Source organism: Panthera onca, chromosome A3, assembly GCF_046562875.1.
Source record: "Panthera onca isolate mPanOnc1 chromosome A3, mPanOnc1 haplotype 2, whole genome shotgun sequence".
Taxonomy (NCBI): domain Eukaryota; kingdom Metazoa; phylum Chordata; class Mammalia; order Carnivora; family Felidae; genus Panthera; species Panthera onca.
Genome location: NC_138341.1, coordinates 31,136,837 through 31,158,416, shown reverse-complemented (window position 1 = coordinate 31,158,416; position 21,580 = coordinate 31,136,837). Strand labels below are relative to the sequence as shown.

General features: G+C 43.2%; 1 long non-coding RNA gene across 1 annotated transcript in view; it reads left to right on the top strand.

The window, feature by feature from the left end:
• The window catches only part of LOC144615959 (uncharacterized), a 118,923-nt gene extending 98,153 nt beyond the window's left edge, over nucleotides 1-20,770 (top strand). Inside the window, exon 3 of the long non-coding RNA XR_013554769.2 lies at nucleotides 20,422-20,770. This is a non-coding gene — a long non-coding RNA (uncharacterized LOC144615959). The remainder of the gene's footprint in view (nucleotides 1-20,421) is intronic.
• Nucleotides 20,771-21,580: the final 810 nt, after the last annotated feature.

Genomic DNA, 21,580 nt, shown 5'->3' with positions numbered 1-21,580 from the left:
AGCCTGGAGCCTGCTTCCGATTCTGTGTCTCCCTCTCTCTCTCTGTGCCTCCCCCGTTCATGCTCTGTCTCTCTCTGTCTCAAAAATAAATAAATGTTAAAAAAAAGAAATTAAAAAAAAATAGAATATGGGAGGAGTATACAAAATACATGAAACAAAGTTCAAACATTGGACAGAAAGCACAATTTGCAGTGATTAATTTTTTTTAATGTTTATTTATTTTTGAGAGAGAGACAGAGCAAGGGAGGGGCAGAGAAGGAGGGAGACACAGAATCTGAAGCAGGCTCCAGGCTCTGAGCTGTCAGCACAGAGCCTGACGCAGGGCTTGAACCCACGAACCACGCTATCATGACCTGAGCTGAAGTCGGACGCTTAACCAACTGAGCCACACATCAGGCGCCCCATGATTTGTAGCGATTAAGAGGAGGAGAACAAACAAAGTGAACCCTGATTGCCCCCGCTAATGTCTGGAGGCAGTCTGCAGTTTGCAGTAAAGGGAGGGACAGCTCAAACAGAGCTCTGCCATCTTACTGAGATGAGGTTTGGTAAAACCAAGGAGTATTATCAGATTGTGTTAAAGAGCATTTTATATTGATAAAAGAACCAATTAATCAAGAAGATATAACAACTCTATAGGTACATGCTTCTGATAGCAGAGCTTCAAAATACATGAAGCTGATCTGTTAGAACTGAAATAAGAAATAGGCCAGATGCAAGGGTCGTGACCAAATAGCCAGGAAGATGGGAGATCCAGGGAGGACAAAAGAATCGTGCAGGCTCCAGGGCCCAGGAAGGCCTGCAATGAGGCAGTTGCAGACGTCCTAGTCTTTTGTCTCTGATTGCTCTCTCTGCTCTCTGTTCTCTTGTCTCTGATTGCTCTCTCTGTGTAGATGGTGAATTGGCCACTGCCTAGAGCCAAGTGGCAGTAAATTTGGAGAACTTTAAATGCATATCATCACCTTCCATAAGAGTAAACTGAGGGAGTCTAAAGGCTTGTCACCCAGATGAGCATGCCCTGTGACATAGGGGTCCCCATGTCTAAGGACCTCATGCTTCTTTTGGCTGAAAGCACCATAAACATAGATAGGTCTTGTGGGAAAAGACCACACTTTCCCCACAGTCCTCAAAGCCCCATATAGAAGAAGAGGAGTTAAAGATAGCAATTATAGACAATAGGAGTGTTATGGGCTGAATGTCTGTTTCCCCCTGAAATGCATATGTGGAAACCCTATCCCCCACCCATGTGATGGTATTAGGAAGTGGGGCCCTTAGGAAGTTAGGATTAGGTGAGGCCAACGAGGGTTAAGCCTTGATGAATAGGACCAGTGCCCTTAGGAGTCGGGACAGAGCTTGCTTCTTCTCCCTGCTCTCTGCCATATGAGGTCAGAAGAAGTCAGCAGTTAGTTACAGCCTACCTGGGAGAGCACCCTCACCAGAACCTGATGGGACTGGCATCCTGGCTTCAGACTTTCAGCCTCCAGAATTGTGAGAATGAATGTCCGTTGTCAATAAGCCACCCAGTTTATGGAATTTTTTATTACAGCCCAAGCTATGACAGAGAGTTTTGCTGTAAAGAGGGGTAGAGATAGGGGACAAAACCCAAACACTTTCTCTCATAATGTGTGTTTAGTGTGCAAGAAAAGGGCAGATAAGCTGGTATCTATGGCCATAGTTTTGTAAAAAGAAAGCAAGAAAGGAAAGAGGAAGGGGAGAGGAGGGGGGTGAGGAGAAGGGAGGGGAGAGGATGGAAAAGGAAGGGAAGGGAAAGGAAGGGAAGGGAAGAGAGGAAAGAAAGAAGAAAGAAGGAGGGAGGGAGGGAAAGAAGGAAGGAAGGGAGGGAAGAAGGAAGAAGGAAGAGGAAGGAAGGGAGGAAGGGAGGAAGGGACTCCAGAATCCTAGTAAAGAATAATTTAGGATGACTCCCTCCTGTGAATCACAAAAGCTAAGAAGAGATAAGTCAGTGAGTTACTGAGCCACCAACATGCCGGGAACCACCAGAGGACAAATAGATTTTCACTGAGCCCTTTCTTTCCCTTCCTTTCTCCCACCCTAAAGCCACATTTCTGAAAAAATAACTTACATTCCCCAAAGTTCCAGTGTGATTCGTCTCAAACCCAAAAGGGGGTTTTTATTTTTATTCATTTTTAAGAAAAAAAAAAAAAAACCAAGGAAAACTTATTTAGCCATTTCCATGTCACAAAGAGCATTTTAAAAACAAATTTGGAAATGAAATTCTGCCACAAACAAAGGGAGCTGATTTTTTAGTTTTTAGCTTCGTCCCAAACAAGAAAATTAAACCCAAGTGGTAGGCTCCCACACACCAAGTGTTTCATTTAGAAAATTAAACGATCCTGAAAAACAACTTATCTTTTGCTCACGGAACAGCTGAATAGACCCGCTAATGTGCTTAAATCGAATGAAAACTTAAGAAAATGGACAACAGCTGCCTTGCACTGATCACCTCCTATGTCAGTGCCTGCTGGGCCACATTACAGTAAGACGTCATGCTTCACTTCAGAAGGAGGCGTTATTTGTATCCATGAGCAAACTGAGAAGCAGAGATGTTCATTAGTACTGGTTGACTTCCAAAGAAACGGTACCAAGCTTGAAGTATAAATGTGTTTGACCCCAAGGCAGAGTCTCTTTGCTACTTTATGGTAGGTAGTCCATTGTTTGTCTTCATCACCTCTGTCCTTCAACAGCCTATAGCCCAGAGGAGTGGCTACTTTTGTGCTACTTGCCTGTACAGGCATTCACAACAGTGAGTGCCATGGTGAATTTGCCTGTAACTAACTCCATGGGAGAGTTTAGTCCATCAACTCTGAAGAAATGAAGATTCCCGAAAGAAGACACCTGCTTCTCAGACCCACCAAGTAAGGGATCTCGTTGGAGAATCGGAAAGGCCAGCCGAAGAGCTCTCTGGAATCCCTGCCAGTAACAACAGTCTGCAAAAGTCTGCAGCATGATGAGAGAGAAGCATATCCTGGGCTTCTGATAGCCCCGCTGCCATGGCATCGCACTGTGGTTAATCGCAAATTACATTCGGACTGGGGCAGTGCAGAGGGGGCTCTTGTACCACAACTTGGGGAGTGGAAGAGGAAAGGCTATAGGACTTCCAGTAAGAAGACCGCATAGCCTGAGCTATGGACTCTAGATCCCTTCTGCCTCCCAAATGTTTCTTGGGTGTGAGATCTGTGGCAGCTTTAAGGGCATATTCTGAACCACCACCACCACCCCATCCCCATCCAGTAATCTCTGATTTCTACTAGCTTCTTGATGATATTACACTAAGAGAATATGAACATTCCCTTGCATAAATGCTGTGCTTCTAAACAAGTTCACCTATAAACCTATGCTGCCTTGAAAACGAAGACAGTGGGGCACTTGGGTGTCTCAGTCGGTTAAGTGTCTGACTTCGGCTCAGGTCATGATCTCGCAGTTCATGGGTTCGAGACCTGCATGGGGCTCTGTGCTGACACCTGAGAGCCTGGAGCCTGCTTCTGATTCTGTGTCTCCCTCTCTCCCTGCCCCTCCCCTGCTTGTGCTCTCTGTCTCTCAAAAATAAATAAATGTTAAAAAAAATTAAAAAAAAAACAAACGAAGAGAATGGAACAGAGAATGCATGAAAAGGCGGATTTTTGGGACACTTGGGTGGCTCAGTCAGTTAAGCGTCAGACTTCAGCTCAGGTCATAATGTCACAGTTTGTGAGTTCAAGCCCTGCGTCGTGCTCTGTGCTGACAGTGTGGAGCCTGTTTGGGATTCTCTCTCTCTCTCTGTCTCTCTCTGCCCCTCCTCTACTTCTGTTTTCTCTCTCTCTCAAAAATAAAAAGGTAACTTTAAAAAAAAAAAGGCAGGTCTTCACAAGAGGCCTGTCAACTGCACTCTTTTGAAGGACCTCAGGGAAATCCCACATTGGTCCTGGAACAAGGCACCTGAACTCAGTGCTGTCTTGAACTGCATTTCCTTTAGCCCCACTGCCTGAAACCTTGAGATCTTTGGCCTATGAGAACCTGTTAAGTTTTGTAGGCAGGTTGGCCTTCCTGGCCCCTCTTTGCTGACATCATCCTGCTTCTTTGGGGACCCTAGGACCTCAGCTGGAGAGGACTCTGGGCAGACACATTTCTCAAACACACGACTCTGCATCCTGAACTCTGAGGCATCCGTTCGGTTTTGTCTTGTTCTCCCCAACCCCAGCCACTGAGTTCTCCCTGGCCTCTGCCCAGCCCTAATGGAGACCCCAGCATGTGTGCCACAAACAAGACAGGGCCCTAGAGTTTGGCAAAGAGTCCCACACACCCTGACTTTTGCGTCAGTGGCGCTTGCCCACGCCCAGCATCTGCGATGTCTTAGAGTCTGCTAATGAACCATTGCGTCTTACATATTCATGATCCTGGCGAAGTCAGAGGCTTGAAGAAGCTCGTTTTTTATACTTTCCAATTTGTGCTTCCACTGGGCGGTTTAGGACTACCCTGCTGCTGGGGTTTATATTTACGGTCATCAGGAAGGCAGCCAGCCAGATGAAGGATGGCTCAGTGCGTTCCTGTCCTTGGGTTCTGCGCAAACAGTACTTGCAAAGTAAATAATGAGCTTTTAAAACATGAACTTAGAGGGTAATTCCCAACCTCTTTAATCTCTCCATAATACTATAGATATTCACTCTTTTTATTGCATCTCTGGGCATCATTCATGTGATACCTTCCTGGATCTGTTCCTTCAGCCTGTTGTGAAAAGGAAACACATTGAGAGAAGCCTCTAAGTTCCTTGTAACCCTAGGCTTAGTTTTAGGGGCTTCCCTGTGGCAATAATGTAAAAGATTCAGTAAAACGTTTCTGAAAATGTTTTGAAAAGTGGAAGCTCCCAGGACATTCTTTGAAAGGATATATGTGAAGCCGGCCCATACACTTGCTACTTTGTTGCTTTTCTGAACTGAGTGGGAATGTGAGCCCCAGGAGAGAGGTCCCAAATAGGGGGTGCTCCCCCAACCCATGTAGGAACAAAGACAGGCAACCTGGATCCTTGGTGGGGCCAGGTGGACAGGTGATATGCTTCCATACAAGTGGTCAGGAGAGCATAGGTCCCTGCAGGACAGAGCCGGAGGCAGGCAGTTTGAAGGAGAGACACAAAAGCGGAAAGCTGCTGGCCTGTGGTTGTGTCAAGATCCTACTCTGAAGACTGCTGTCTGATACAGTCTGAGCTGGCAGGAAGAGGCTCATATTGTTTCTCTTTTTAAAAAGGATGATGATACACATCCGGTAACACAATTAAGAGACGTGATACTTGAAAGTTGTTGACTGAGTGCCGCTCAGCACTCTTTCCCCTGTACTAGACCCAAGCTAAGCATCCACAGTGCGCGCCCAACTCTCACTGCTGCTGTCAGCCCCACCCCAGAGCCGGGGGCCCCCGCCTGGCAGGGGTTTCCTATACTTCTGCGTTTCCTACACTTCAAGTCAGAGAACTTAGGAGACTATGGTCTATTGTGCCAGTCTGGAGAGTGAGGCTCTGGGCGGGGTGGGGAGACAAGGTACTCATCCTCTGACTCCTACTCCAATAGCCCTTTCTTCCCAAGGCCAACACGTGGCTGGTGCCCAAGACCTTCCTGGGGACCAACAGTGACACAGGTTATTTAGGAGGCACATGACATCAGCTATGTGAAGTTTGCCTTCCCTTATTTTCCGCACCCAATTTTTCACACGTAGAACGCTCTAGTTCCTAAAGGGTTCGTCTCTTGTAGGGGCTGGCAAACTACAGGCTGTGGGTCACAGGCCAGCTCTGATCATGCTCATTCATATAAATATTTTGTCTAATAACTGCTTGCAAATGGCAAGGTTGAGTAACAGAGACTGGAAGGCTCACAAAGGCAAAACTACTTAGTATCTGGCCCTTTACAGAGACCATTTGGTGGCCCCTGCTTCAGAGAAAGACCAGTTTTTTTCTGGCGGTCCGGGATTCTCTTTGCTTTCAGCCAATGCTCCTGGTAGGGGTGGGTGGGAAAGGTAGGCCATCTCTCCAGTGGATTCTGGTGAGCACAACCAGGGTGGTCGACTGAGATGTCACAAGCCTTTACTGATTTGGGCTCTTCATCTTGCTCATTCCATGCAGTTAGAACAGAAGGTTCTCACTGAAAACTATAGAAAGCTGATGAAAGAAATTGAATAAGACACAAAGAGATGGAAAAAGGTTCCACGCTCCTAGATAGGAAGAACAAATATTGTTAAAATGTCGATACTACCCAAAGCAATCTACATATTCAACACGATCCCTATCAAAGTAACACCAGCATTCTTCACAGAGCTAGAACAAATAATCCTAACATTTGTATGGAACCAGAAAAGACCCCGAATAGCCAAAACAATCTTGAAAAAGAAAACCAAAGCAGGAGGCATCACAATCCCAGACTTCAAGCTATACTACAAAGCTGTAATCATCAAGACAGTATGGTACTGGCACAAGAACAGACACTCAGATCAATGGAATAGAATAGAGAACCCAGAAATGGACCCACAAACGTATGGCCAACTAATCTTTGACAAAGCAGGAAAGAATATCCAATGGAATAAAGACAGTCTCTTCAGCAAGTGGTGCTGGGAAAACTGGACAGCGACATGCAGAAGAATGAACCTGGACAACTTTCTTACACTATACACAAAAATAAACTCAAAGTGGATGAAATACCTCAATGTAATACAGGAAGCCATCAAAATCCTCGAGGAGAAAGCAGGCAAAAACCTCTTTAATCTTGGCCGTAGCAACTTCTTACTCAACACGTCTCCAGAGGCAAGGGAAACAAAAGCAAAAATGAACTACTGGGACCTCCTCAAAATAAAATGCTTCTGCACAGCGAAGGAAACAATCAGCAAAACTAAAAGGCAACCGACAGAATGGGAGAAGATATTTGCAAATGACATATTAGATAAAGGGTTAGTATCCAAAATCTATAAAGAACTTATCAAACTCAACACCCAAAAAACAAATAATCCAGTGAAGAAATGGGCAAAAGACATGAATAGACACTTCTCCAAAGAAGACATCCAGGTGGCCAACCAACACATAAAAAAATGCTCAACATCACTCATCATCTGGGAAATACAAATCAAAACACAATGAAATACCACCTTACACCTGTCAGAATGGCTAACATTAACAACTCAGGCAACAACAGATGTTGGCGAGGATGCGGAGAAAGAGGATCTCTTTTGCATTGCTGGTGGCAATGCAAGCTAGGGCAGCCACTCTGGTAAACAGAATGGAGGTTCCTCAAAAAACTAAAAATAGAACTACCCTACGACTCAGCAATGGCACTACTAGGCATTTATCCAAGGGATACAGGTGTGCTGTTTCGAAGGGACACATGCACCCCCATGTTTATAGCAGCACTATCAACAATAGCCAAAGTATGGAAAGAGCCCAGATGTCCATCGACGGATGAATGGATAAAGAAGATGTGGTATATATATTGAATGGAGTATTACTCGGCAATCAAAAAGAATGAAATCTTGCCATTTGCAACTACATGGATGGAACTGGAGGGTATTATGCTAAGTGAAAGTCAGAGAAAGACAAATATTGTATGACTTCACTCATATGAGGACTTTAAGAGACAAAACAGATGAACCTAACGGAAGGGAAGCAAAACTAATATAAAAACAGGGAGGGGGACAAAACAAAGAGACTCATAAATATGGAGAACAAACTGAAGGTTACTGGAGGGGTTGTGGGAAGGGGGATGGGTTAAATGGTAAGGGGCATCAAGGAATCTACTGAAATCATTGCTTCACTATATACTAACTAATTTGGATGTAAATTTTAAAAAATAAAAAATAAAGTTAAATTATAAAAAAAAGAACAAAAGTTTCGCACAGTAGGGAATCTTGACTCTTTGGGGCCCACTCACATAAAAAGAAAAAGAATAAGTATTTCATGATTGTGTTTCACATGCCATGAATCCACTTAAGCCTATTACAATCACTTTGACGTGAAGGCGTCTGGGATTACGTTTGGACATATGTGATTCAGAACTTCCACAAACCAGGCCTGTGCCTTCAGTCAGAGGTAGCCCAAACGACAGAACTGCAAACCCTTTCCACCTACCTCGGCTCAGAAGATACCAGATAACCTTACACCCTGCTGAGCTCCTGAATATTCACCACACTCACACCTTGAGGTTCTAAATCCAAATCCAAATGCAGGTAACTGCCATTGTCGTATCAGAGTTTCCCAAAAGAATCATGTGTTAACAGAGGATGATTGATTTTTCCAAAGTCATCTGCCAATTCCTGTGTAAGCAACAGAATCTGGGTCAATGCTTAAAACTGGTGTGCCAAGAGGTTTTCAAACCCAACTGTGCCTTTGTGGTGATTATGTAACAGCCTCCATATGGAGAATCACTACAAACGTTTGCTTTTCTCTCATGCTGATGAAGCATTTTATACTCTGGAGGAATGTTCTGGAGGAAGGTGGTTGGTTAAAAACAGGCAAACTGGAGACACACATTTTAACAAAGTTTCCATATGTATTTCGTCTCAACATGTAGCCCCCAGATTTTTTTTCCAAAGAGCATCTCAGCAGTGAATATTTTTTGGTGCGCTAAAAAGTGGCATATTGATTCAATCATTTTTATGTTATAAATTATACTAATACAACAATGTTACTTTGAAGTTAGTGGTATCTCAAAAGAGCTTCTATCACCAGGCTTTTATAGATAAGGAAACAGAGCATTATGGAAGCTGTGTGCCTGATTAAGGGTCCACCATATCCTCTCCTTCCTTTTGGATTTGCAACCAAATCCTTAGTCTGGTTGCAAAAAATGGAAAAGGTTTTTCAGAGGAAAATTTATTTAGGCTATATTGACTCTATGAAGAGAATTCTGGAAGCAACTCTTAGTTCATCTTTTTCTGCTCATTGCCACCACCATACTCCACCAGCCATGTGACAAGAGTAGCATGCAGAAGAAAGAAAAAACAGAAATGGACTAAAACAGCCGTTCTTCCTACACCCACCCCCATTGGTGGCCGGCATGGTGGTGAGACAGTCACCAGAGGTGCCCATGGCCAGAACTGCTGGAATTACTCATCTTCCTCCATCTATATCCCAGGAGTTTCCCCCCTCTCCCTAACTTTCAGGAGGATGTAATGGTAGGTCAGAGTGTCCCGGGTCAATGGGACTAAAATCTGTCCTGAAAAGGTCCTGGATCTAGTATAAATCCTATCATGGGTGGAAAGGAAATCCAATCAGAGACAACATCAAGGGCAAACTTGAAGGGAACAGAAGTCACAGAGTAATATGGATGTGGGATCTGGACTAGTTACACCAGTCATTTCCTCGCTGCCATATTCCCTTCTTCTAGAAGCTTACCTAGCTTACCTAGACTTACCTAAGGGACAACCACATGGCTGACACCCCTGGCCATCAGTGATTGAACCAGATGTGGACATCTGACCCACCTTGAGCCTATCAGATCTCTTGATGTAGAACTTGGAGTTGGGACACCAAGAGCCTTGAAACTGTTAGTTGTCTGTAGGTGCTGAACCCATGAGACACTGTGGCTCCCCGTGTGAGGCAGGCAGCCATCTTCACTCATGCATAAATGAAGGAAGCTGGACTCGAGGGAAGAACAGAACAGATGTTCAGAGACAAAGAAAATTGAGAGGAAAGGAGAAGGAAGAGTAGCTACCTGGGGATGCTGTCTCTTCAGTGCCACAGGAAGAATTCTCAAAATCAGGTTGCATAATATTCCCTTACAAATGTATAAGAAATTCCCATTTACTTATGTTAGTCTCAGTGGGTTTCTGGTCACAGCAACTGAATGCTCCCCTACCCTAAGATGAAATGGTTGGGATGGGGGTTCAGGGCAGGGAGTGAGTGAAGGAGCCACGAGGAAAGACAACTCGGGGCACATTTTGGAGAGACTAAATCTTAGAGTGCAAGTACATGCACAATATCCACACAAGCAAATGTTATGAGATAACCCTGTTTCCAGTGTGTCAGTTTGCCCAAATTTCTGTTGGGAGAAATATGACATATCTATTTACATACATAATCTTAGTATTGACAAGGTCTTCCTAAGAAAGACACAGACCTGGAAACAATAAAAGATTGACTGATTAGACTTTTCCACCCTTAAATTTTAAATATTCTTTGGCAAAAGACATTGTGAGCCAAATTAAAATGAGGGATCTACATGACAGCTGAGGGCCCTCCCCCCCCACCTCCTCCCCCCCACCTCCTCCCCCACACTCTTCCAGACAGACACTCCTTCAAGGCTGCTAGGCAGGGTCCAACCCGGGCTTTGTGGCTGCCATGACTCCTGAGAGTGTTGCAACTGTTGGCAGCAAGACTGTGACTTCTAACTGTCCCCAAATGAGGAAATGAAAGGGAAGAAAGAGGAAATGGGATGGAGTGAAAAATGGATGAGAACAACATAGAGGAAGGAAAAAACACTGAGAAAGATGGAAGAAATGAGCTATTTTTCTGTCCTCTGCCTCTGGACCTCTCCTTTGTGACACCCTAGTCACGCGTTAACTCACTGAGCTGTTACTGTGGAAAGGAGGTTGTAAGTAGTAACATTAACTGAGGGTCATAATGGTGACTTGGGAATTCAACCAACTCCACCTGACCCCACACCCATGCTTGGCTAAATTAAATCTGTGGACCATCTGGTAGGATTCTAAACAAAACTTTCAGGTCTAACATTTCCTCCCAATGCTTAGCATTTCCTCTTCCCTAAATTCCCTTTATTGCTACCACCCACCAGAATGGAGAATCGAAATTAGGTTCTTTTACTTAGTAGCTTGCCAAACTATAAACAACTCTCTCCAACTAATCCGTGTCTCATCTAGGGAGAGGGCAATAAAAGTCATGATCTATGTGGTCAAGAGTCTGGTGAGACATTTTTACAGCATTGCAGACGGTTTTCCAAACGTGGCCGCTTTATTTCTTTCTGTAAATCTCAGTTTCTCAGTCCATAATGTGAAAATAATACTACCTGTCTGTTGCCTATTTCTCAGGTGATTTGGTCAGATCATGAAGGCTTATATGTAAAAACATTCTGAATCTTAGAGAAACGGTGGAGAAATCATATGGGAACCTCATATGATGAGAAGGCTAGGCATATTGCAATGTTTGGGGGGAAGTGATTTGGCCCAGAGAACACTTGACTCCATGAAGTATCAAGCTGCTTAAGAAGACTCGAGTCTAAACAGTGCACCATTATTTCAGATACGTCTTGGATAGCACGCTGTTTGGGATAATAAATGGTGACTCTAATTTTTAATTTTTTTTAATGATTGATTTTTTAAGTTTATTTATTTATTCTGGGGGAGAAAGAGAGAGCACAAGTGAGGGAGGGGCAGAGTGAGAGAGAGGGGGAGCGAGAATCCCAAGCAGGCTCTGCACCGTCAGTGCAGAGCCCAACACGGGGCTCCATCTCACCAACCATGAGATCATGACCTGAGCTGAAATCAAGAGTCAGGTGCTTAACCAACTGAGCCACCCAGGCATCCCTCTAATTTTTCATGAGCGTGTTGTGAAAACATGGTGAAAATGGACAGGGTAATAGTAATTGGATTGGCCACTGTAGAAAACATTATGGTGGCTCCTCAAAAAGTTAAAAATAGAATTACCATGCGATCCAGCAATTTCCCCTTCTGGGTACATACTCAAAAGAATTGGAAGTAGAGTCTTGAAGAGATATTTGTACACCCATGTTCATAGCTGCATGGGAAGCAACCCAAGTGTCCACCGATGGACGAGTGAGTAAGCAAAATGTAGTATATACACATAATGGAATACTACTCAGCCTTACAAAGGAAAGAAATTCTGATGCATGCTACAACATGGCTGAAACTTTAGGACATTGAATGAAATAAGCCAATCACAAGAACACAAATAGTGTATAATTCCACATATATGAGGTACTAAAATTAGTCAAAATCGCAGAGACAGAACGTAGAATGGTGGTTGCCAGGGGCTGGTGGGGGAAGGGTTATAGGGGGTTATTATTTAATGGGCATAGAGTTTCAGTTTTGTAAGATGAAGAGTTCTGGAGATGGATGGTGATGATGGTTGTGTGACAATAGGGATGTACTTAATCCCACTGAACTGTATGCTTAAACGGTTAAAATGGTAACTTTTACGTTATTATAGATTTTACCCCAATGAAAAAGTTTTGAAAAAAATTGGATTAGTGGTTCTTCCATAGATGTCATTCAATGTTGGGTTGGTTTTTTTGTTTTTTGTTTTGTTTTGTTTTGTTTGCTTTTATTTACTTCCTCTTACAGGAAATTTCCTCTCTTAAATTGTGGCCAAATAAAATTATTACTTGTGATTTTACAATGTGCCTGACTAAATGAATATACTTTTGATAGTGCTATCATGTTCCTGATTGTTACAAAAAAAAATTGTTTTTTGTCTTCTAGGATTCCAGTGGAAAGTAGGTATTAAATGGATATAAAGTAGGGGTCATGGCATATATCCTTTAAAACCCACCTCCTCCACAATCTTACATTTACATTTACCCATATCCTTGAACTTGGGACCGATCATAAAGGTCTATATCTCAGGGTTCCCAGAAAAAGAAAAAAAACCCAGTAATTAGCTACGTATTGAACATTATTGGTGTGTATTGGGCTAATGCTTTTCATGTACCGTCTCATTCAATCTGCAGCCCTTTAAGACGAGTATTATTATTAGCCTCACTTTACAGATATAGAAACTGAGTCTTAAAAAAGTAAGTCATTGCCGTAGTCACACGTCTAGGAAATGATGGAGTAAAACTCTGAGCCAAGGACATCTGGATCCAGAGCTCATGTTTTAGCCACTTGTTGTAGTTTTAATGCATCACAGTGTGGCAGCTGCAGGCCTGCCTGGACTCGTCTTAGACTCTGAGTTGCTAGGCTATTCCACAACGGTTGACAAACTACCAGGTGTCAAACTACCAGGTGCAGTATCTGCTCTGAGTCCGAAGCTGGCAGGAAAAGCAATGGTATGTGGAAGAGAAGAAGAAAGATGATATCAGATGGATTGTGTGTGTCCAGAATATATCCATATATTTTAAAACATGCAATGCCTAATTTGTAAACAAATTCCACGTGCAGAGAAAATACACGTGCATTTCTAAGTGGAACGTAAGTTAGCTAATTCATTCCTTCTTCTTGATAAAAATGGTTAGAAGTCACTTAGAAATGCCTTTATTTATTTATTTATTTATTTATTTTTTAATATATGAAATTTACTGTCAAATTGGTTTCCATACAACACCCAGTGCTCATCCCAAAAGGCGCCCTCCTCAATACCCATCCCCCACCCTCCCCTCCCTCCCACCCCCCATCAACCCTCAGTTTGTTCTCAGTTTTTAACAGTCTCTTATGCTTTGGCTCTCTCCCACTCTAACCTCTTTTTTTTTTTTTTTCCTTCCCCTCCCCCATGGGTTTCTGTTAAGTCTCTCAGGATCCACACAAGAGTGAAACCATATGGTATCTGTCTTTCTCTGTATGGCTTATTTCACTTAGCATCACACTCTCCAGTTCCATCCACGTTGCTACAAAAGGCCATATTTCATTCTTTCTCATTGCCACATAGTATTCCATTGTGTATATAAACCACAATTTCTTTATCCATTCATCAGTTGATGGACATTTAGGCTCTTTCCATAATTTGGCTATTGTTGACAGTGCTGCTATAAACATTGGGGTACAAGTGCCCCTTTGCATCGTACTCCTGTATCCCTTGGATAAATTCCTAGCAGTGCTATTGCTGGGTCATAGGGTAGGTCTATTTTTAATTTTCTGAGGAACCTCCACACTGCTTTCCAGAGCGGCTGCACCAATTTGCATTCCCACCAACAGTGCAAGAGGGTTCCCGTTTCTCCACATCCTCTCCAGCATCTATAGTCTCCTGATTTCTTCATTTTGGCCACTCTGACTGGCGTGAGGTGATATCTGAGTGTGGTTTTGATTTGTATTTCCCTGATAAGGAGAGACGTTAAACATCTTTTCATGTGCCTGTTGGCCATCCGGATGTCTTCTTTAGAGAAGTGTCTATTCATGTTTTCTGCCCATTTCTTCACTGGGTTATTTGTTTTTCGGGTGTGGAGTTTGGTGAGCTCTTTATAGATTTTGGATACTAGCCCTTTGTCCGATATGTCATTTGCAAATATCTTTTCCCATTCCGTTGGTTGCCTTTTAGTTTTGTTGGTTGTTTCCTTTGCTGTGCAGAAGCTTTTTATCTTCATAAGGTCCCAGTAATTCACTTTTGCTTTTAATTCCCTTGCCTTTGGGGATGTGCTGAGTAAGAGATTGCTACGGCTGAGGTCAGAGAGGTCTTTTCCTGCTTTCTCCTCTAAGGTTTTGATGGTTTCCTGTCTCACATTCAGGTCCTTTATCCATTTTGAGTTTATTTTTGTGAATGGTGTGAGAAAGTGGTCTAGTTTCAACCTTCTGCATGTTGCTGTCCAGTTCTCCCAGCACCATTTGTTAAAGAGACTGTCTTTTTTCCATTGGATGTTCTTTCCTGCTTTGTCAAAGATGAGTTGGCCATACGTTTGTGGGTCTAGTTCTGGGGTTTCTATTCTATTCCATTGGTCTATGTGTCTGTTTTTATGCCAATACCATGCTGTCTTGATGATGACAGCTTTGTAGTAGAGGCTAAAGTCTGGGATTGTGATGCCTCCTGCTTTGGTCTTCTTCTTCAAAATTACTTTGGCTATTCGGGGCCTTTTGTGGTTCCATATGAATTTTAGGATTGCTTGTTCTAGTTTCGAGAAGAATGCTGGTGCCATTTTGATTGGGATTGCATTGAATGTGTAGATAGCTTTGGGTAGTATTGACATTTTGACAATATTTATTCTTCCAATCCGTGAGCAGGGAATGTCTTTCCATTTCTTTATATCTTCTTCAATTACCTTCATAAGCTTTCTATAGTTTTCAGCATACAGATCTTTTACATCTTTGGTTAGATTTATTCCTAGGTATTTTATGCTTCTTGGTGCAATTGTGAATGGGATCAGTTTCTTCATTTGTCTTTCTGTTGCTTCATTGTTAGTGTATAAGAATGCAACTGATTTCTGCACATTGATTTTGTATCCTGCAACTTTGCTGAATTCATGTATCAGTTCTAGCAGACTTTTGGTGGAGTCTACCGGATTTTCCATGTATAATATCATGTCATCTGCAAAAAGCGAAAGCTTGACTTCATCTTTGCCAATTTTGATGCCTTTGATTTCCTTTTGTTGTCTGATTGCTGATGCTAGAACTTCCAGCACTATGTTAAACAACAACGGTGAAAGCGGGCATCCCTGTCGTGTTCCTGATCTCAGGGAAAAAGCTCTCAGTTTTTCCCCATTGAGGATGATGTTAGCTGTGGGCTTTTCATAAATGGCTTTTATGATCTTTAAGTATGTTCCTTCTATCCCGACTTTCTCAAGGGTTTTTATTAAGAAAGAGTGCTGGATTTTGTCAAAGGCCTTTTCTGCATCGATTGACAGGATCATATGGTTCTTCTCTTTTTTTTTGTTAATGTGATGTATCACATTGAATGATTTGCGAATGTTGAACCAGCCCTGCATCCCAGGAATGAATCCCACTTGATCATGGTGAATAATTCTTTTTATATGCTGTTGAATTCGATTTGCTAGTATCTTATTGAGAGTCTTTGCATCCATATTCACCAGGGATATTGGCCTGTAGTTCTCTTTTTTTACTGGGTCTCTGTCTGGTTTAGGAATCAAAGTAATACTGGCTTCATAGAATGAGTCTGGAAGTTTTCCTTCCATTTCTATTTCTTGGAATAGCTTGAGAAGGATAGGTATTATCTCTGCTTTAAACGTCTGGTAGAACTCCCCTGGGAAGCCATCTAGTCCTGGACTCTTATTTGTTGGGAGATTTTTGATAACCGATTCAATTTCTTCGCTGGTTATGGGTCTGTTCAAGCTTTCTATTTCCTCCTGATTGAGTTTTGGAAGAGCGTGGGTGTTTAGGAATTTGTCCATTTCTTCCAGGTTGTCCAATTTGTTGGCATATAATTTTTCATAGTATTCCCTGATAATTGTTTGTATCTCTGAGGGATTGGTTGTAATCATTCCATTTTCATTCATGATTTTATCTATTTGGGTCATCTCCCTTTTCTTTTTGAGAAGCCTGGCTAGAGGTTTGTCAATTTTGTTTATTTTTTCAAAAAACCAACTCTTGGTTTTGTTGATCTGCTCTACAGTTTTTTTAGATTCTATATTGTTTATATCTGCTCTGATCTTTATTATTTCTCTTCTTCTGCTGGGTTTAGGCTGCCTTTGCTATTCTGCTTCTATTTCCTTTAGGTGTGCTGTTAGATTTTGTATTTGAGATTCTTCTTGTTTCTTGAGATAGGCCTGGATTGCAATGTATTTTCCTCTCAGGACTGCCTTCGCTGCGTCCCAAAGCGTTTGGATTGTTGTATTTTCATTTTCGTTTGTTTCCATATATTTTTTAATTTCTTCTCTAATTGCCTGGTTGACCCACTCATTCGTTAGTAGGGTGTTCTTTAACCTCCATGCTTTTGGAGGTTTTCCAGACTTTTTCCTGTGGTTGATTTCAAGCTTCATAGCATTGTGGTCTGAAAGTATGCATGGTATAATTTCAATTCTTGTAAACTTATGAAGGGCTGTTTTGTGACCCAGTATATGATCTATCTTGGAGAATGTTCCATGTGCACTCGAGAAGAAAGTATATTCTGTTGCTTTGGGATGCAGAGTTCTAAATATATCTGTCAAGTCCATCTGATCCAATGTATCATTCAGGGCCCTTGTTTCTTTATTGACTGTGTGTCTAGATGATCTATCCATTTCTGTAAGTGGGGTGTTAAAGTCCCCTGCAATGACCACATTCTTATCAATAAGGTTGCTTATGTTTGTGAGTAATTGTTTTATATATTTGGGGGCTCCGGTATTCGGCGCATAGACATTTATAATTGTTAGCTCTTCCTGATGGATAGACCCTGTAATTATTATATAACGCCCTTCTTCATCTCTTGTTACAGCCTTTAATTTAAAGTCTAGTTTGTCTGATATAAGTATGGCTACTCCAGCTTTCTTTTGGCTTCCAGTAGCATGATAAATAGTTCTCCATCCCCTCACTCTCAATCTAAAGGTGTCCTCAGATCTAAAATGAGTCTCTTGTAGACAGCAAATAGATGGGTCTTGTTTTTTTATCCATTCTGATAGCCTATGTCTTTTGGTTGGCGCATTTAATCCATTTACATTCAGTGTTATTATAGAAAGATACGAGTTTAGAGTCATTGTGATGTCTGTATGTTTTATGCTTGTAGTGATGTCTCTGGTACTTTGTCTCACAGGATCCCCCTTAGGATCTCTTGTAGGGCTGGTTTCGTGGTGACAAATTCCTTCAGTTTTTGTTTGTTTGGGAAGACCTTTATCTCTCCTTCTATTCTCAATGACAGACTTGCTGGATAAAGGATTCTCGGCTGCATATTTTTTCTGTTTAGCACACTGAAGATATCGTGCCAAGCCTTTCTGGCCTGCCAAGTTTCAAAAGAGAGATCAGTCACGAGTCTTATAGGTCTCCCTTTATATGTGAGGGCACGTTTATCCCTTGCTGCTTTCAGAATTTTCTCTTTATCCTTGTATTTTGCCAGTTTCACTATGATATGTCATGCAGAAGATCGATTCAAGTTACGTCTGAAGGGAGTTCTCTGTGCCTCTTGGATTTCAATGCCTTTTTCCTTCCCCAGTTCAGGGAAGTTCTCAGCTATAATTTCTTCAAGTACCCCTTCAGCACCTTTCCCTCTCTCTTCCTCCTCTGGGATACCAATTATGCGTATGTTATTTCTTTTTAGTGTATCACTTAGTTCTCTAATTTTTCCCTCATACTCCTGGATTTTTTTATCTCTCTTTCTCTCAGCTTCCTCTTTTTCCATAACTTTATCTTCTAGTTCACCTATTCTCTCCTCTGCCTCTTCCATCCGAGCTGTCGTCGTTTCCATTTTGTTTTGCATTTCGTTTAAAGCGCTTTTCAGCTCCTCGTGACTGTTCCTTAGTCCCTTGATCTCTGTGGCAAGAGATTCTCTGCTGTCCTCTATACTGTTTTCAAGCCCAGCGATTAATTTTATGACTATATTCTAAATTCACTTTCTGTTATATTATTTAAATCCTTTTTGATCAGTTCATTAGCTGTTGTTATTTCCTGGAGATTCTTCTGAGGGGAATTCTTCCGTTTGGTCATTTTGGATAGTCCCTGGAGTGGTGAGGACCTGCAGGCACTTCCCCTGTGCTGTGGTGTATAACTGGAGTTGGTGGGCGGGGCCGCAGTCCGACCTGATGTCTGCCCCCAGCCCACCGCTGGGGCCGCAGTCAGACTGGTGTGTGCCTTCTCTTCCCCTCTCCTAGGGGCGGGATTCACTGTGGGGTGGCGTGGCCCGTCTGGGCTACTTGCACACTGCCAGGCTTGTGGTGCTGGGGATCTGGCGTATTAGCTGGGGTGGGTAGACAAGGTGCACGGGGGCAGGAGGGGCAGGCTTAGCTCGCTTCTCCTTAGGTGATCCACTTCAGGAGGGGCCCTGTGGCAGCGGGAGGGAGTCAGATCCGCTGCCGGAGGTTTGGCTCCGCAGAAGCACAGAGTTGGGTGTTTGCGCGGAGTGAGCAAGTTCCCTGGCAGGAACTGGTTCCCTTTGGGATTTTGGCTGGGGGATGGGCGGGGGAGATGGCGCTGGCGAGCGCCTTTGTTCCCCGCCAAGCTGAGCTCTGTTGTCCGGGGGCTCAGCAGCTCTCCCTCCCTTTGTCCTCCAGCCTTCCTGCTTTCCAAGCAGAGCTGTTAACTTATGACCTCCCCGACGCTAAGTCGCGCTTGCTGTCGGAACACAGTCCGTCAGGCCCCTCCGCAGAAATGCCTTTTATCATAAAACGGAAATTATCAGCATCAACCTCATTCACCACTTATTGTTTCTTGTTCCTTCGATTCTTATCTACCCCCTTGCTTTCTTTGCCTTTCTCTTGCACCACTCCTTCATAAGAATTAAAGTAACTCATTCAAATGTCAAGTCAAACGTTCTTCCTTTTGGATGGAGATCACTTCCCTCCCCTCCACGACTGGCTGGGCCTGTTACCTTTGGGTGACAACTTTGCCAGAGATGTTGGAGAAAAGAGGGATGGCATTTCCTCTTAGAAATCCGGCCTGTGTGACCTTTCCCATCTCGCTATGGTTGTATACGGTTGTTCTGTCCCTCCGTAACAGAGGCCTACACAGCTTACCTTCACGCAGTGCTCACTAGATACGAGGGGAGGAACTTGCTTGCCCACGGTCACTAGTATGTGGCAGATTCAGGATTCAACCCAGGTCTGTCTGACTTCAGAGCCTATGCACTATACTGGCTTTCTAGCCAAGGTCCACCTCAGTATGTTGCTCCAAGGTAACTTGCCTAGGCAGTGCAGACCGTCATGAGAGAGACACTGGGTGTCACCTGTTATAGCTGTTTCTTAGAAGTGGCACCAGACAGTGCTGGCCTTTCTCCTCCCAAGGCAAAGAGGAATAAGGGTGATACGTACAGGCTGGAGGAGACTGATCCCCAAGATTTAGGAGGAAGGATGTGGTCAAGGTAGCAGATATATGGTATCTGATCATAGCATTCTAGAGCTGAACTGGGCTTAAAAGATAATCTCCTCAAATTCCTTTATTTGCAGGTGAGGAAGCTGCAGATCTGAGAGACCAAGGGAATTGTCTAAGGACACAGCCAGTTAGCTGGATGCCAGCCCATGACCTAATTTTTTTGATTCAGAATAAACTGCTTTTTGCATTTCACTTTCCCTCTGCTTGGGTTTTACTTGTGATTAAGAAGTCACAAAGATCAGAAAATTAAACTGCTTTTAGCAATAGAATTTCATATTATACAGTTCTACTGAAAGTAATTATAATAATAATGCAAGCAAACCTCCCAAAGGCAGGGGTTCCAAAATGTTTCTGCCTCTTGCTAAGCACATATATAGAATTCAAGTCCATCTTTATACCACACAAAATTTCCAAAGAACTGAGCAATTTCCTATAAAAACTCAGTTGTGTACTGATTGCCAAGTTGGAAAACTCAGGGTTTCCCGGCAACTCTCACTTTCCTGGTGCTCTTGGGGATGAAATTCCTCAGCCAACAACCTCTCCTGACTTACCTCCTCCACAGTGGCCATGACCCAGGTCCCACTGGCCCTTCCAGATGTTTCTGCCTCCCCTGATTTCTCTCTCCAGAGCCTATGATCTTGTCTCCAACCCTCACCAGCTGAATAACCTTAGATGGAAAATTCTTGGGATGGAGGGCCCACATTTCTCTTGCACTGGAAGAAATATTGGACTAGAACTTAGGTGAACTCACTTCAGGTCCTGATTCCAACACTAATCAGTCCTGTTCCTTAGGTTTTTAAATGGACAAAAACCCTTTGCTTACTTACCTTTCAGGGTTGTTCTGAAGATTTTGCAAGTTGGAGAGACACAGGACCCTGGGGCCAAACTGGGCCTACTGAGTCTAACCCCTCATGTCAGAGCTGAGGAAAAAGAGACCCAGAGGTTCTGTGACACCTGGCCCCCCGCCAGGTCTTGGTGAATGGCGAAGTCAGCACGAAGCTTCAGATCCTCCCCAGGTGATTTTCTACAATTCAGTGCCGCCCATGATGACAAATATGAAAGCTTGTTTAAAAGGGTAAGTCATGAATCTGACAACATATAATTATTTAGTTATTAATTAATACACTGTGTATAGAGTCAGCACTAATCCATTTTTTTTCATGCCTTAAAAGGGCTATAGGTTGTCAGGAATTTCTAAAGGTGGCAAAAGTACATCTAAAGACAAATACTTCCCCTTCCAGTAAATACAAGTTTAATTAGAGGTTAAGCTCAGTCTCCTACAGTGGCCATCTCTTGTTGCTTTTTAAAAAATCGTTATCATTGAGATACAATTCACATGCCATAAAATTCACCAATTTAAGGTGTACGCTTCTGTGATTTTTAGTACATTCCCAAGACTGTGTAACCATCACCAGGATCTAATTCCAGAACATTTTCATTGCTCTGCTGCTTTTCAGATGTCAGTCTAGTGGGGTTGAGTGTAGCTTCCCTTGAAGCTTGGCTCTTGGTTTCAGCATATTACATCCAGCCCTAGTGTAGTGATCATCTTGGCTGAGATCAGATATCCCAAGTTCCCTCTCAACTTGGAGAGCTGTGTATCTGCCCGAGGCCTGATTCCCTCTGAGATAGACCAGGAACGAGATAGACATTGAGTCTCAAAATAAGCCTTAGCAATGAGAATCAGAACCTGAAAAGAAAAACTCAGCCATCAGGGCTGAGCTGCGGGATTAACATAGGAGAAGGTTGAAAAGGTTCCCGGAGGCCAAGAGTGAACAGAACTGGAAGGTGGCGAGTGTGGTTGGTTTCAAGACTCAGGGTTTAGGTGGTGGAGGGCTCTCCGTGGTGTCCTTTCTCTGGGACCTGCGGCATTTACACATGCTGAATCATCGCCCCTCTGCCCTCCACTCCACTGCGTTATCACCTGATCTGAGCCTGCAGGGTTTCCTGAGCATCCAAGGGCCATCATAGGTGCCTGGACTTCTCCTTCACAGCC